Source organism: Somniosus microcephalus, chromosome 13 (genome assembly GCF_052327205.1).
Source record: "Somniosus microcephalus isolate GS21.2 chromosome 13, FLI_Smic_1.0, whole genome shotgun sequence".
NCBI lineage: Eukaryota > Metazoa > Chordata > Chondrichthyes > Squaliformes > Somniosidae > Somniosus > Somniosus microcephalus.
The window spans coordinates 30301190-30317531 of record NC_140999.1 but is presented as its reverse complement, the minus strand read 5'-3'; the positions used below and the strand labels follow the sequence as shown (position 1 = coordinate 30317531).

At 51.0% G+C, this 16342-nt stretch overlaps 1 protein-coding gene across 2 annotated transcripts in view; it reads left to right on the top strand.

Annotated features, from left to right (window-relative positions):
- Window positions 1–1504: 1504 nt before the first annotated feature.
- mknk2b (MAPK interacting serine/threonine kinase 2b) overlaps window positions 1505–16342 on the top strand; it is a 73145-nt gene continuing 58307 nt past the window's right edge. For both annotated transcript variants that reach the window (XM_086004713.1, XM_086004712.1), the window contains exon 1: window positions 1505–1598. The gene's annotated coding sequence lies outside the window, so the exon portion shown is untranslated. The remainder of the gene's footprint in view (window positions 1599–16342) is intronic.

Below are 16342 nucleotides of genomic sequence, written 5' to 3'. Positions count from 1 at the left end.
GAGCGGAGGCGGGCGCCACTGAATTTCTGGTCCGGGGCACCAAAAAGGCGTTGCACACTGAAATGACATTGTGATCTGCCTGCGCCCACGAGCGGGCGCTAAGATTTAGCGCCAGCACTAAAAGGCTACTCAATATGGCAGGAGGCGCTGGATTCACTGCGCCCGCCCGAAAATTGGGTAACGCCCCAATTCTCGGGCTCTTTAGGCGCTAGTAACCGAATTTCTCCCCAGTGTGTGGTTCCCGACACTCGAATAGCCTGCCAACACTCACTGTCTGCTTCACATGGGTAAACTTATTATGTAGGCAAGATACTATAAGGCATTCGGCACCCATTGGAGATGGGGTATTTTACTTATTAAAGTAAGAAATATGAGTGCCTGGAAATGGAAAATGATTCCACATTTTGCACTTTGTATTTACATCCAGCATTGTAATAGCCACAGCAACAGACCTTGGGGGGAAAATTCAATTGTTGCGCCTCCTGTTAGCGCCTTAAGAGGGCGCTAATGGGGCGCAAAGCAACTAGTGCCCGCTCGCGAAATTAACTAGACATTTTGCGGCGGCGCTAAACACTATCGCCACGATCTCCTGCGCCGGCAGATCATGACGTCAGTCGAGTGCGCAATGCCCCGTGAGTGCCCCGGACCGGATATTGAGTGGCGCCCCCTGCCTTACCGCCTGCCGCTAGCAACGACAGGTTGAGGGGAGTGTTATGCTGTCAGAAAGGGACTAGGGGAGCGTTATTTAAAGGCGACCGCTTCCTGTCTTTTTTTGTCGGTGACATTTTTGCATCACGCATTCTGAGAGAGAGAGAGACTTCTGGAGAGATTCAACGCTGTGTGAAGGAGTTTTGGGTACTGAGCAGCACTTTGCAGGTTGATTTTGATTTGCCCTTCCTTGCTTCGCCAGCGCTCTGAGGTAGCGCCTCGCTCCTCGGCCTTTGCACCTTAAGACAGGTGTGTAGCGCCTGATTTAGCGCTCCAATCACCTCCGGGGCGATAAAACCAAGTTTGCTGTCGGGGGCGATAATTAGCAGCAGGCGCTAAACTTTGCGCACGGCCGATAATGGCGCCCCAAACGGGGCGATACTGAATTTCCCCCTTGACTCTTCCCTCAGAACAGTAGCCATACTGCATCAGAGAATTTTCCATCTTGCACTCCAGTTTCTCTAATTGAGACTGTCAAGTCAGTGCAAATTAATGGCGATAAAGGACAATGTTATACTGTGCTAACATAGGAATCAGGCTGAGAGTGGCACAGCTCATTTCTTGCCATTTGCAGCCAGCAAAGCGAGGGAGGGGGGAGTCATCCCATCTCATCCCTTTTAATGAGCTCCCAGAGGTGAAAGCCCCGCACTTTAACGCACTGCACTGCCCAGTCAACAAAACCATTTGGCCCTTTGCATCATCTGTATTGATTTCTGCTAACTGAATGAACATTTTAAAACTGTAGGTCATTAACGCTAATCTCCTTAGGTTACATATTTCATCTTGTTTATTTCCCAGATCAGTGAGTGGTCGTCTATAACACTATGTCACACATGCTGCTCTCCAAAAGAAGGAAAAAGGATCAGCAGAAAACTTGTATCTTAATTGGGGTGAGAGTCTTCGGCATTTAATATTTCTTTGATGGGGAAAGTATGCCAATTTCTAATGGCCATTTGTTTTTCTGTTACATGTCCAAATTTCTTGAACAAATACACGCACATATATATATATATATACTAGCTGGGGGGAGCCCGGCTTTGCCAGGGCTGTTTTGGGCTGGGCGGTTTAAATCGAGTGCCAGGCTTTGGGGCCTCTCTGTGTCCCTCTGTGAATCTGGTGCCGGGCAACATTTTAAATCGAGTCCCAGGCTTTTGGGCCCTGTCTGTGTCCCTTTGTGAATCTGCTGCCGGGCAACATTTCTACCTTTTAATACCTTGAAAGATGAAAGTGAAAGTACTTATAAAAGGTTTTTGGTAAATCTTATGTTATTTTTAAAAGAGATACTAACTTTTTCAAAGCTGGATAAGGAGAGTAGTTTGAGCTGGAAGCTGAAGTAATGGCAGTGAAACAATGGCTGCCACATCCCTGAGATAAAAATGATTAGTCCCGCCCACACACACACACACCGATTGGCCAACCATCAGGGGACTGTACTGTAGGATTGGTCAATTGTGACGGCACAGGATTGGTGGAACCTTGACGTCAGTAAATCAATGCAAAGTAGCAGATAATGAGTTTAATTTTGAAGGTTTTTTGCATAAGGCGCGAACAATTTTCGTCCGACCGAAAAGTAAATATGCTTACGACCGTCCCGGAAGCGTAAGCTTTCTTCGGAGGTAACGCGCGCGTAGGTACGCTCTATAACTTTCGAGCGCATAGCCGGACAGACGCACACCCGAGGACAGACAGACAGATAGACAGACAGATCGACCGCTTTATATATATAGATAGATAATGTGTGTGTGTGTATATACATGTGTCTGTGTGTGTGTATATACATGTGTCTGTGTGTGTGTAGGGAGTTTGCAAAATTCCCCCACCTCGCCTGCTTTCCGAATCAAACAAAGTTGGCCACTTTTTAAACGTACAAAATGGAGTTCTGGGACACGTGACCAGAAAGCTGCTGGAAGCGAGTCATTTTTCTCCCCAGCAACAAGACTGGAGACAGGGCCTGGAATTCCACAGTCCCTATGTGGATTCCAGGCCAGACATGGAATTGAATTAAGCTAGTTAAAACCATCATCGGGCCCAGCCTAACAGATCCAATCATATCAGAAACTGTTTTAGAGGACTAGGCACCAGAGACACCATTGTGTGACTGAAACCAAAAACAATGAGGGCCGGTGATAAGGCCGTTAGTGGGAATTCGGCCGTTTTGCAGCCATTTACAGTTAACGAAGTAACCTGGGACACCTCTCGATCTGGGGGAGGCAAGGCAGATCGAGAGAGTATAACTGTTTTTAGTAAGCAGACAGAAAGAGCAGTTCGAGACACTTCGACTTGGAACACGCTTTGGGAGAGACAGCTTCTACACTTCACTTCGATTTCATCCTGGGACTTCGCTGCAAAAGGGAAACTTCGAGGACTCTACTGGGAGAAGCAGTCTCCAAGACGGGGAAGGCTATGCGCAGCAGGCCCATGCTTTGGTAAGCAGGCGAAGCTCCCGGTCCGTACTGCCTCCCGATTTAAACCTGACTGTTCCCCCCCCGCCGTGCCCACCACCTCAGGCAGGGATTCAGAGTGGAACCAGGAAGACACGGGACGGAGTGCACCATCCCGGTATGGACCGGAGCCCAGAGCGGGCCTCGCTAAACGGCGCAGCCCGACCCAGGAGGGAAGCCTTTTTCGCCCAGCCAAGGAGGAAGATCCACTACCTGACTGACGGGAGAGTGTGTGGCCAGTGCACACTGAACTTTACCAGGCCAGACCAACTAAAGCTGCAGTCCCAGGACAACCTAAAGGCCTTTGTTCCAATGCGTTGGGTGAACATGAGAGTCTGACCCCCCCTTTAGTTTGACCTAGGTTAGGGATAGTGTAGGAGGTGGGGATAAGGCTAAGGGGAGTGTTAATGTGTGATACCCCTCAATGTGTCGTACTCCTTCCCGCACTCGCGTGCCCTCTGTTTTGAATATATAGTATTCCTTTTTTTTTCTCTTTTTAAAGTGTATAGAGCTGTAGCCTTGGTTTAGTATCGTTGAACCAATTAATTTCTCTGCTTGCTTGTTTTGTTTTATTTTTCTCTCAATAAAACCGTTATTATTTTAACCTTTCACCTGCTTGTCTGTCTCGAGCTTGTTATTCTGCGCATCAGCTGCCTGGTAGGATCCCAGTGTCAGAGCTAAGTGGGAGTGTGGGGACGCCTCGAAAACGTCCACTGGGTCAGGCCCGGGCCAAACCGACCACCCAACCAACAACCCCTACAGTATATACATGTGTCTGTGTGTGTATATATATGTGTATGTTTATTTATATCTATATATATAAAGCGGCTCTTCTATCTGTCTGTCCCGATGTCTGTCTGTCTGTCTGTCCGTTCTCTATACGTTTGAAAGTTACAGAGCGTACCGACGCGCGCGTCGCCTCAAAAGAAAGCTTGCGATTCCGGACCGGTCATAGGCGTATTTACGTTTCGGCTGGACAAAAACCGCGCCCGCGGTATCCGAAAAACGTTCAGCGTTCCGCTCATTAGCATCTCATTAGCGACCGTGTGACGTCGAGGTCGACCAATCGGACGGGCGCGTGCCATCCTACAGTTGAGTGTCGAGTGACTCGACGATTGACCAATCCTACGCTTCGGTGACCTGACCGGTCGACCAATCGGTGCGTGTGTGGGCGGGCCTTATCCTTCTGAACCGAGGTGAGTGGCCGCCATCTTGATTTTTCACAATTTTTTCCCCCACACTTTCTGTGTGTTAGGGAACTAAGGTAAATTTTTTAATGATGTGTTAGGGAATTAAATAACAATTTAATAGGGGGGGGAGAGCCTCGGGAAATTGCGGGGGCGGGGGAGAGCCTCGGGAAATCGCGGGGGGGGCGAGAGCCTCGGGAAATCGCAGGGGGGGGGAGAGCCTCGGGAAATCGCGGGGGGGGGAGAGCCTCGGGAAATCGCGGGGGGGAGAGCCTCGGGAAATCGCGGGGGGAGGAGAGCTGATGACTTTAAAAAAAAGAAGAGGCTGCCAGTTGCGCGGCCGCCTTGACGACGGCACGCATTCACACGGCCCCCGTTACCCCGGCAACGGGGCACGCCGGCGGTCTTGAAACCACGCATGCGCACGGCCCGCCACCCCGTCACGCCAGTTCCGCAGCCGCCTTGACGCCGGCACGCATGCGCACGGCCCCCGTGACGCCAGCACACAGCCTCGGGAGATCGCGGGGGGGGAGAGCCTCGGGAAATCGTGGGGGTGGGGAGAGCCTCGGGAAATCGCGGGGGGGGGGGAGAGCCTCGGGAAATCGCGGGGGGGGCGAGCCTCGGGAAATCGCGGGGGGGGTGGGGGAGGGTAGGTGTGGGGGAGGGAGACATGGGAGGGGAGGGGAGGGAGAGGAGGGGAGGGAGAGAGGGGAGGGGAGGGAGGGATAGGACAGGGAGAGGACATGACAGGGAGAGGGGGGACACACAGGGGCAGGGAGACCAAGCGCCCCAAAATTGCCCTCGCAACGCGGGGCTCCCCAGCTAGTATATATATATATAGTTATCAAGTTTACATGATCTCAGGACATGGTTTCTTACAGAGTACAAGCTGTAGCCCGCATTTCACAATACTTGCAGGTAAATGCAGTGAAGGTTATACATTTCGGGTGAAGGCTGCCCGGTGACAGAACTGGGGTGATCTCTGGTCAGGGTCATGCTGGGGGCTTGCGGGGAGGGAATAATGTGCTGCAATAGGTTACAACAGTAACAGGTGAGTACCTTGTGAGTACTGTGCCTTGTTAGGCCTATCTCCTCAACAGGTAGCCCTGGTTCTGCTCCGATTGTGGGACGCAAGGGTGGCTGAAAGGCTGGCATGCAGGAAAGGGCCTATGTCTTCTGGTGTTGCTCCAGGTCCATGCACAACCATGTACAATAATCATTGTATTAGATTATTCATTTGAACCCTCTAACAATACATTGTGGTTTCTGTGGGCTGTTTCTGCAAGGATAGTAAATACAGGTTTTTGTTATGACAAATGAAGTTCAAATAATTCAATTTCAATTTCAATTTCAATTTCAATTTCAATTTCAATTTTATTTGTCACATAACCAAATACAACAAGTGAAATCCAGTCAGTGAAATGCTTTTTTCTTAACGAGCCGAGCGCACCAAGCAGCAAAGGACACTTAGCTGCCTGGTACGCACGGAGCCCGCAAGGACGGCAGCCATCTTCATTGGCGCCATCACAATAGGGTCCGCTTTCGCCTCGCTCCGCCTTTCCTGCACTCCTGCCCGACAATCTTCAGCCGCCGTGGTACCGACGCCCCGGGGCCTGCTTCTCCCTGGCTCAGCATGACATGAATTGATTTTTGCCAAGGTTTTTGGCTGCTGCTGGTTTGTTGCGGAGTATATTAAGGTAGTCAGTGCTAGGCCCTTCAGTTGGTAAAATCTCATGAGTCATTCCATACTTTAAGGAAGTTACTTTGTCCTTAAACTTGTCAAACACAGACTGAGGTCTACTCTTGAACAGCTCGTATGAGCTTGCTGTCATGTTGTCACGTAGGAACTGAAACGCAAGTTGTAGCTGACCTCTGTTCTTTGCCACTTTGTTTGGTTTTGACTGGAGATCGTACCATTCCATCTTTCTTCTGATCTTGTTCTCGTACAGCTCGGCGATGGGCAGGGCCACGTGGCCCAGGAAGTTGTCGAGCAGCAGGTGGTGGTTGTTGTGCTTGACGGTCAGGTGCAGTGTCCACCTGTCTGAGTTGTCGAGGACGATGGGCAGTTGCAAGGTGCACTCCTCCTTCCACTCGGGGCTCAGCGCCCTTCCCTTCACCGAGGTCATGTACTTCTCCTGGCCGAGGCGGATCACCATAGTAATATGTGGGTCTGGGCTGTGATTTACTGGGGGAGAAATTGAGTATAGCCCCGTTTGGGGCGCCAGCCTCGCCAGGGCGCTAAAAGTAGCGCCCCGGAAGCATTCGCGGTCGCCCGCCGGAAATTGAGTGGTAGCGCCCCAAAGGGAAGCGCGGCGCTACTGGAGGCGCCCCGCATCCCTCTTGGGGCACTGCGACTGAATATGGTGGCGCAACATGCCGCCCCCTGAACTGGTCGTACATAGCGTCCGGCGGTAAATCAGGGGGCGCTGCCAAATATCGCGGCCAGAGCGTCAGCGGGGCGCTGCGCACACCGATGACGTCATCGGTAGCGGCACAGCACTAACGGTTAGCGCCACCACTAACGTCCCGTGGAATTTAGCGGGAGGCGTGGGCAGTGCCGCGCCCAGGCGCCAGTTGGCTTGCGATCCACTTAGCGCCCTCTTAAGGCGCTAACGGGTGGCGCAACCTACTGAATTTCTCTCCCACTGTGTTTAAAAAACAGTCAGTGCCGACACATTGAGCGGGACCTGTTTTACAGTATTTTTAATGGCTGTATGGAAGAGGATTTTAATTTCAGTTATTACAGATGTCTCAACTAGAGAACAAACATCCTGAGGCACCATCAAAGCACGGTGATGCCACCTTAAGCAATCAGCAGTACTAGTGGCCCCGAATTTCCTCAGAGCCTGAAGCACACGCCCAGCGTAAGCAGGTCAGGAGTGCAGCAATGGGTGTGGAAAATTGGCCAGGACCCTGATGTTCAGGACCCTAGGAACGCTGCCAGACATTTGCCTGATTGGCCCTCTTTGGAAGGAGAATGATCAGCTCAGAGACAGAGTGATAATAACTATACCTCATTGCCATCCGACTTCAATGCTTGTGCCTGCTGTAAGCATGAGCGCGCCACTTCCCAAGGAAATCCCCATGCAATGCAAATGGTGCAGAGACCCAGCATCGCAGTCTCCGCCCCTTTGCTTTATGCTGTGGAATATGTATTCCCAGTGAAAAGCAGAAGAAAAGCGGCCTTGATGAATCTGTTACCAGTGCAACTAATTGGGAGAAGGATGGAGCTGGAATCCTATGCAAAATCAGAGCAGGCAGTTGTGCTGAAAATTGGCAGCGCTGTGAAAAGGCAGAGGCTTCATTGACCTGAACAAAGTCAGGAGGCCAGATTGTTCAGAAGCAGGGGACTTGCTGCAATCATTCTGAGTACTGAATCACTGCAGAATTCATTCTTGGGATGCAGGCGTCGCTGGCAAGGTCGGCATTTATTGCCCATCTCTACTTGCTCGAGAAGGTGCTGAAGCCATTTGATACATCTAAGTGGCTTGCTGGGCCACTTCAGAGTGGTAGTTAGGAGTCAATCGCGTTGGTGTGGGGCTGAAGTCACATATAGACCAGGCCGAGTAAGGATGGCAGGCTTCCTTCCCTAAAGGATGCTAGTGAACCTGTTGAGTTATTACCAGTTTTTTATTTTCAGATTTTGTAAACTGAATTTTGATGAAGTAACAGAGAGGATTGATGAAGGGAATGCAATGGATGTTGTCTTAATGGATTTTAGGAAGGCGTTTGACAAAGTACCACATAGAAGACTGGTTAACAAAATTGAGGCTCGTGGAATAGTGGCAGTGGCAGCTTGGATAAGGAATTGGCTTAAGGACAGAAAACAGCCAGTTGTGGTAAATGGCTGCTTTTCAGACTGGAGGATGGTAGACAGTGGTGTTCCCCAAGGGTCAGTGCTGGGGCCACTGCTTTTTTTGATGTATATAAATGACCTGGATATTGGAATACAGAGTAGAATTTCTAAATTTGCTGATGGCACCAAACTTGGGGGTGTGGCAAACAGTGAGGATGATACCAATCGACTGCAACAGGACATAGAAAGACTAGCAGAATGGGCAGACAAGTGGCAGATGGAATTTAATACAAAGAAGTGTGAAGTGATGCATTTTGGCAGAAGGAACAGGGAGAGGCAATATACACTTAATGGTACAGTTTTAAAGAGTGTGCAGGGACAGAGGGACCTGGGAGTTAATGTGCATAGGTCCCTGAAGGTGGTGAGGCATATTGAGAGAGTGGTTAACAAAGCATATGGGATCTTGGGCTTCATAAATAGAGGTATTGAGTTCAAAAGTAGAGAAGTTATGCTGAACCTTTATAAAGCGCTGGTTAGGCCACAACTGGAGTATTGCGTCCAGTTCTGGTCACCACACTCTAGGAAGGATGTGAAAGCCCTCGAGAGGGTGCAGAGGAGATTTACCAGAATGGTTCTGGGGATGGGGGATCTTAGCTACAAGGACAGGTTGGAGAAGCTGGATTTATTTCCATTAGAGCAAAGGAGGTTGAGGGGTGATTTGATAGAGGTGTACAAGATTATGACGGGTTTGGATAGGCTAGACGGGGAAAGGCTGTTCCCGCTAGTTGATGGTACAAGGACTAGGGGACACAGATTTAAGGTTTTGGGCAAGAGATACGGGGGGGATGTGAGGAAAAACTTTTTTACGCAGCGAGTGGTGAGGACCTGGAATTCGCTGCTGACGGAAGTGGTGGAAGCGGAGACACCCAATGTTTTCAATGGGAGACTGGCTAGGCACTTGAGGGAAATAAACTTGCAGGGCTACGGGGATAGATTGAAGGAAATGGGACTAACTGGATTCCTCTACAGAGAGCTGGCACGGACTTGATGAGCCGAATGGTCTCCTTCTGTGCCGTTATGACTCTATGGGGGCAAAATTGGGTTGTGCCCACTCTGGGGCACTAACTTCACCGGAGCGCTACTTTTAGCGCCCTGAAAAAGTTAGCACCTCCGCGCCCGAAATTCAATGGTAGTGCCCCAAGAGGGAGGCGGGGTGCTACTGGAAGCACCGCGCCTCCCTGTTGGGGCACTGCGATTGAATATCGCGGCACTACGTGCAGCAGCACCACGCGCTACGGCACGTCGTGCCACGGTACAGCAGGCCTTCCTCCCCTTATTAAAGGGAAGGGGCCTAGCGCAGCGCGACCCGGGGCCCAGCTGGGCCACCAGGGATCAGGAGTGCTGGCAAAAGAGCCCGGCACTCAAGAGGAGTGCCGGGCTCACGGGGCGCAGCCGGCACCCCGTGGGGGGGCTGCAGAGGAGGTCGGGGACAGCAACGGGGGCAGGTGCTGGCAGGCGGCAAGCAACAAAAATGGCCGCCCGGCACCTCCCCTTTAATTAGCGTCCGGCAGTAAGTCAGGGGGCGCTACCGAAGATCACGGCCGGGGCGTGAGCGGGGTGTTAACGGTTACCGCCACCGCTAACCTCCCGTTGAATTTCGCAGGAGGTGTTAGTGGCACCGCACCCAGGCGCTAGTTGCTTTGCACCCCATTAGCGCCCTCTTAAGGTGCTAATGGGAGGCACAATCAACTGAATTTTTCCCCCTATGACTCCATGGCCTAGAAATTCAGTCGCGTTTGCGCCCACTTATTGGCTATAAAGTGGCTTGCGCCTGAAGTTTTTTATCGCCCGAAATTCAGATGGACCCTAACATCGGCGTTAGCCGGTAGCGCCGCGCCGGCACCGATGACGTCATCGGTGTGCGCAGCGCCCCGGTTGCAATGCTATTCCGGCCCGATGGCCAAATTCAGTTGCGGCCGCCTCGCCCGTGGCAGCCGCAAACAGCGTTTGTGAAACGGAGCCTTGCAGCTCCGAAAGGCCGGCGCATAAAGGTGGAGCGGCGGCCGGCCGCTTTCCCGGCGGCCGCCTGCCCGCACCTCCCTCCCCGGACTCCTGCACCACCCCCCCGCGGCATTGATGTCTGAGTCCCGCGAGCCCGGCACTTCTCCGTGGTGCCGGGCTCATTTGCCGGGGGAATCCACCGGTGATCTGACGGCTGCAGGCAGCTCCTCCTTAAGAGAAGGAGGAGGCCTGCAGTACCCCAGCCTGCCGCACCGCATCGGGTGCCACAGCGGGAGCTGGACGCCTGAAAGTGACATTCATCGCCCCTAGCGAGGCGGCCAAACCCTGCAATAGCGCCCGCCGCCGTCTTGGCCCGTCGCAACTGAATTTTAGGCGGGCGCTACGGGAATCCTGGCGGGCGCAAAATTTCGGGCGCAAAAGACCTGGCGGGGCCATACCGAATTTCTAGGCCCATGAATTGAAATTCTCAAACTGCCACGGTGGCAGTTCCTTCATGTTCCCTGGATTATTAGTGCAGGCCTTTGGATTACTAGTCCAGTAACATAGCCACTACACTACTGTACCACTCGTATCACTCGCAGTACTGTCCAGGGCTATCCTGGGTAGTGTGAGTCAGCAGTACTGGCAGAGATTCAACATGTAAATCTTACACTTGAAACTATGTGGAAGCAGGTGCAGAACAGTGATCTCACAGGGCAATCTGAGACCCTAAAATCATTTTATCAGGGGCTTCTGATGTACCACAGTAACAGATCTACACCACACATTGTCCATGACAAGCCGGCCCGTGTGTCTTTTCCTCTTCAGAGAGAATGTGGAGGATCACATGATTGAAGCACTACCTAGCAATAGAACAAGTTCCTCGGTGAGGGGAGTTGCTCCAACTAATTAGTGGTCACACAGGCAAGGGCAGCAAAGTGCTTGCAAAGCTGTCAGCCAATGCCACCAGGCATCATTGCAAGGCAGTTCACCCAAAAGGCAAACAAGGGCAGTTGATGCTAGCCATGCAACAGCAATGTCCCAATTCCCACCAAGACTGTGCTAAACGTAAAACGCAGGAGGTGATCATTGCAAGAAAAACGTATCCATTGTCAAGAACTCCAGGAGTTCCATGAAATGCTTTAACTGAAAAAACTTACTGCCATTGTTCTGGGCAGTTTACAAGGTTCTCGGAAGCACCATGTAAGGGACACTGGTGAATAACCATATCCTTGGAAACTGAAATTAAGTGATAGGAGCAGACCCCGACCATGCCTCGAACGGTAACATTTTTCACTTTTTTTTATATGCCTTTAAGATAAAATGTATCTTAAAATTGATTTCAGGTAGCTGTATTTGTTGAAGAGGCGATCAATACACTAAATAATCTACATTTCTATGGGAGGCTATCTGGCCCAATGAGTTTGCCAGAGGCATGTTATTACATGTGCTCACAAGTTAATTGCATTAGAAATTCCTTTGTGTCTTTGAAATGTTAAATGCATACGGACCTTGTCGACACCTGTCGGATTATCCTCAGAGCCAAGCTACTTGATATGGAAATCATGTGTCAAAAGTAACTGAAACCCACCACAATTGCCTGAGGTCAGCTGTTCACACGCTGTCTGCCCGAATAGTAAAATTGATCAACATGATTACCTGTCTGGTGGAGGAGGAACATTTTTGACTTGGAGTGTCGGAGGCTACTTTGCAGTGATATAATTGCGGCTGCTTTTCTCTATTCTCCAGCTGCCTGTTTGCCAAACCAGTTTCTTAGTTGAAGCAGTCAGAGGGGTGAAGTGGCCATTTTACATTCATCAAAGGTTCAGTTTAAAGGGATTCTAAGGCCTATTATTTACAGGATAGTTTAAAGTATTGTCTAAGTCAAGCCCTATAGTCCTGATTTTAACTCTGCTTGACCGACGGGAACAGGGCAGATGGGCGATTAAAACAGCAGTAGACTTCTTACTGCTGTGTCCCCGACGCACTCCTGTCCACCGCCATTTTAACAAAGGCACTTTTCAGAGGTGGCAGGCAGGAGCCTCATGAATATGTTAATATCGGGGTACTATGACACAATTAGGATCCCAACACAATTTTAACTGAACGTATCCTGTCAGGGGAACGTATCTGGGGCAAGAAGAGGGCCAGAAAATTAAGTAATTTAAAAACATTTTTGTTTCCTTGTGAGGTAGGAGGGGCTTCTCTCCCCAACAAAAGTGCCTTATAGTTTCCCATCCACCTCAGGCCCCACCGTCAGGACTCCTGCCAGGACTTAAAATCCAGTCTATATGGCTGTATTTGATGCATTCTTTTGCTTCTGTGCAATTATCTTTCTTGTAAATAAATTCGACCTACTAGGTTTGGCCTGACGGATACTGTCTGACAGTGTGGTGTTTCCCATCATTTGGAGTGGACAGGCACATATAGCAGGCAACCCATGTAGGCTTCCCAGTGCTTTAACAACCTGATTAAAGGTTAACTGCTAGTCCTGTATCATGGCATACCACACACATATGCATAAGGGTGGTAAGTTTCATATCAGAGGAGATGCACATTTGATTATAGAAATTGCCCTTTCACGGTGAACCTGAGTAAAGAGCATAGGGAAATGCTCAAATTATAACACTCAGTAGTGCTTGTTCCCTCCTCGCCATTCAGTGAGAGTATGGTCTGAGGTCTGGAATGACCAGTGCCATTTGTTTAAGACCGTTGCGACAATCCATAATGAATCTTCATTAGATAGCAAGTTGGATATCTTAGCCAGGTCATCCTGAGGAAGAAGGTTTGGAGAATGGACCATTCAAGTATGTCCCTTGGATCAACCAAGGAGGAGGGGTGCATCAAGGAGCAGAATTTACAATGTCTATGAAGATGATCTGGGAGATGGATTATCCTGCCCTGCTGATTGAAGAAGGTAACATAGTGGGGATTCAATTTGAGAAAACAGTTGGAAAGAAATCACCCAAAGTAAAATCAAACATAAATGCTGTACCTTCATAGAGCTGGATATATATTGGTTATATAACAGGTCACATATGCTGAGTACATGATCCCTGATCATTCAGGTCTGAAACATCTGATATGACTCAAGGGAATCTCTTGGGGCCTGAATCACTCCATTCTATTTTAGGCGATGTTGCCAACATTCTATCCTGACACCCCTTAACTTCAAATAAACGTCTGCCAGTGACTCCCAGGAAGAGATCCTGATATAACCAATGAAGGTCTGTAATTCCCGTCAACAGTTATCATCTCCTATAATAGACTAAGCTATATATGACGAGAGGATCTATTTCTTAAATCATGAGACTTCTGCCAGCCACAAACTCATTTTGTTTAATTAGCCACTCACAACTTCACATTGTAGATTCATTGACAATAAACGGGATCATCAGGTACAATGATTTTGACGGTCCATCAGATAAAAGAAGTTTAACTGCTCGTTAGGAAGAAAGTACATGGAGACCTGTACTTTGTCTGTAAATGTATGCCAGCAGATTGGAAAGCTGCTGTCCATTTCATTTCGGAAGGCACTTGTTGCAGTACATACAGTATCTGGCAAACGGGGAACTACACTGAATTCACTGGTTTGCAGTGTAAAAAGAATTTGCATGCAATCCCACACTGTGCAGTTACCCACTGTGTCATCAGGAGAACTGCAGATTAACGTTATAGAATGTCCTAGAGGTACAGGAATGATGCAACTACTGGGTAACATCATCATTTACTTAGGGACTGATTCACCAGACAGGATGTAAACTTTACATATTATTGACTCACTTCAGTGAGACACACATTAGGAATTTTACAAAATTATAATATCAAGGCCTAGAAATTCAGTATAGCCACGTTTGGGGCGCTACAGCCGGACGTTCGCTAAATTTAGCGCCCGGTGCAACTTAGCGCCATCTACGCTGATATTCAGTTGCATCGCCCCAAGAGGTTGCTGCTGCGCTAAAGCAGGCGATGCACGACTATCATAAGGCGCTAAGCTGGCGTGCCGAGGCGCTAACACTGAGGGTGGGCGCAGAGCAGGTGCGGCGAGTTGCTGATTGATGGCAGACACGCTGGCGCCGGTCAGCTCTTAAAGGGGGAGGGTGGACTTGTTTGGCTGCCACGCCCTGCACACTGCAGCCCTGAAGCAAGGCCTGACCATTGCTGGATCATCATTTCTACACCCAGGACCATGCAAAAGGCTAGGGAGCGAGCGGAGCACTTCAGCGAGGGTGCCCTGAAGCTACTGGTTGGCACAGTAGAGCGCAGGCGACCTGTCCTCTTCCCTGACAGTGGGAGGAGGCCGCTTCCCAGCGAATACCGAAAAGCCTGGAGGGAGGTGGCAAACAGGGTGACCACCAACAGCATGGTTGCCAGGACTCCACTTCAATGCAGGAAAAAGTTCAATGACCTCACTCGGGTTGTCAGGGTGAGTACCCTTTCCACTATCCTGTTCATCCCTGCATGTGCACCTCAGTTTCTGGCCAAAGGGACTTGAAAGCCCCAATGCCCAGCCCTCATCCAAGAGCTATGGGACTCTCATGAAAACCACTTGCACATTCGGCACTTTACACACTGTCAGGGCTATTCCACCATGGGAGGCAGTGAAGGCAAGATGAGGGCTTGACACTGTCAGGGCTATTCCACCATGGGAGGCAGTGCAGGCAAGATGAGGGCTTGACACTGTCAGGGCTATTCCACCATGGGAGGCAGTGCAGGCAAGATCAGGGCTTGACACTGTACTTAGAGGCCATCCTTTCTCTTGCAGGGCAAGCTGGCCCACAATCGCAGGCAGCAGCGACGGACCGGGGGAGACCGTCCTGACCTCAAAGAGCTCAGCGACCTGGAGCAGCGTGTGGAGCGCATTATGGCAGGCCGGCTGATTGGCCCCGTCGCCAGTGGAGATGCCGACCCTGTTGTGGACAGCAATGGTAAGGTCATCACCTTTTTGACCTCTCTCTTTCCACTTGTGCCTCACACCAGCATCCTTTGCCACTATCGAACCAATGCAGTGCATAGCAGCACTCATGCCTCCCTCGCTGCCACCCTGTCCTCACTCTAAAGCAACTCTTGTGCCTCCCTGCTTTCAGATGCTGAATCACCAGGTGAGGAGGCGGGCCCTCAAGCTGCCACTGTCAGTGATTCTGAATTCAAGGAGGAGGAAGAGGAAGCCGGCCCATCAGTGCCACCCTCAGCCAAGGCAGCCCATGGCCATGATGGGGACAAGTCTTCCCTGGAGGGGAGCAGGGGGGAAGGGTCTGAGGAGAGTGAAGCTCCGGGGCCCAGTGGGCTGCAGCAACGCGGGAGGGGTGGGGAAGCTCGGCGGCCTTCTCCCCGGAGGGTGAGTGCGGCCTCCAGTCCTGCTACGGTGAGCACGAGCACAGAGGAGGTGTGGCTCCTTGGTGAAATGGGTGTCCAGGCTGAGCGCAGGCACACTGAGCTCATGGCTGCAGTGGCAAGGATGCCTGACTCCATAGGGTCACTGGCAAGGAGTGCTTAAGAATTCGGGGCAGCACAGGCCAGGAGTCTGCAGGACATCACGGCAGCACAGGCAAGGAGTCTGCAGGACTTCGCGGCAGCACAGGCGGCTTCCAGCCAAGTGCTCAGTCGTGCCGTGCATTCACTGGCTGGTCTGATGCAGACACAGATCAGGGCCACACGGGCACTAACTGCTGCCACCCTCGCTGGATCGGCCAGGCATCGCCGGGGCCCTCGCTGCGCCGCAGCAGCCCAGCAGTCTGTGCTTCAGCAGATTGCTGCGCATGCTGCAGTGCTGGCCCGTGCGAGTGCCAGTATATCAGCTGACCAGGGAGTGCCTGTGCTCTGTCAGGTTGGCAGTATTCCTGCAGCCAACACTGTCACTTCTCCACTGCAGCTGCCACCACCCGTAGGACAGACTGCTGCCGCCCAAGCAGAGTTGGAGCAGTCAGCAGCCGGGCCCTCCAGGCCCAGAGCTGGTCCAGGCCGTCCCCCAACGGCATCTGCCGTCTCACCATCTGACCCTCAGCAGCCTTCCCCCAGCCTTGCTGCAGCCACTGGGGTCCCATTGAGGAGTAGCTGCAGGGCGGGAAGGGGCCACTCGCAGAAGCGAGGCGGATCACCCCCGCAGGGGAAAAAGTAGAAGGTGTGGCCAATTTTTTTTTATATATGGAGGCCAAGAAGGTTTTGTTTACATATGAAGGCCGAGAAGGTTCTTTTTATATATGAAGGCC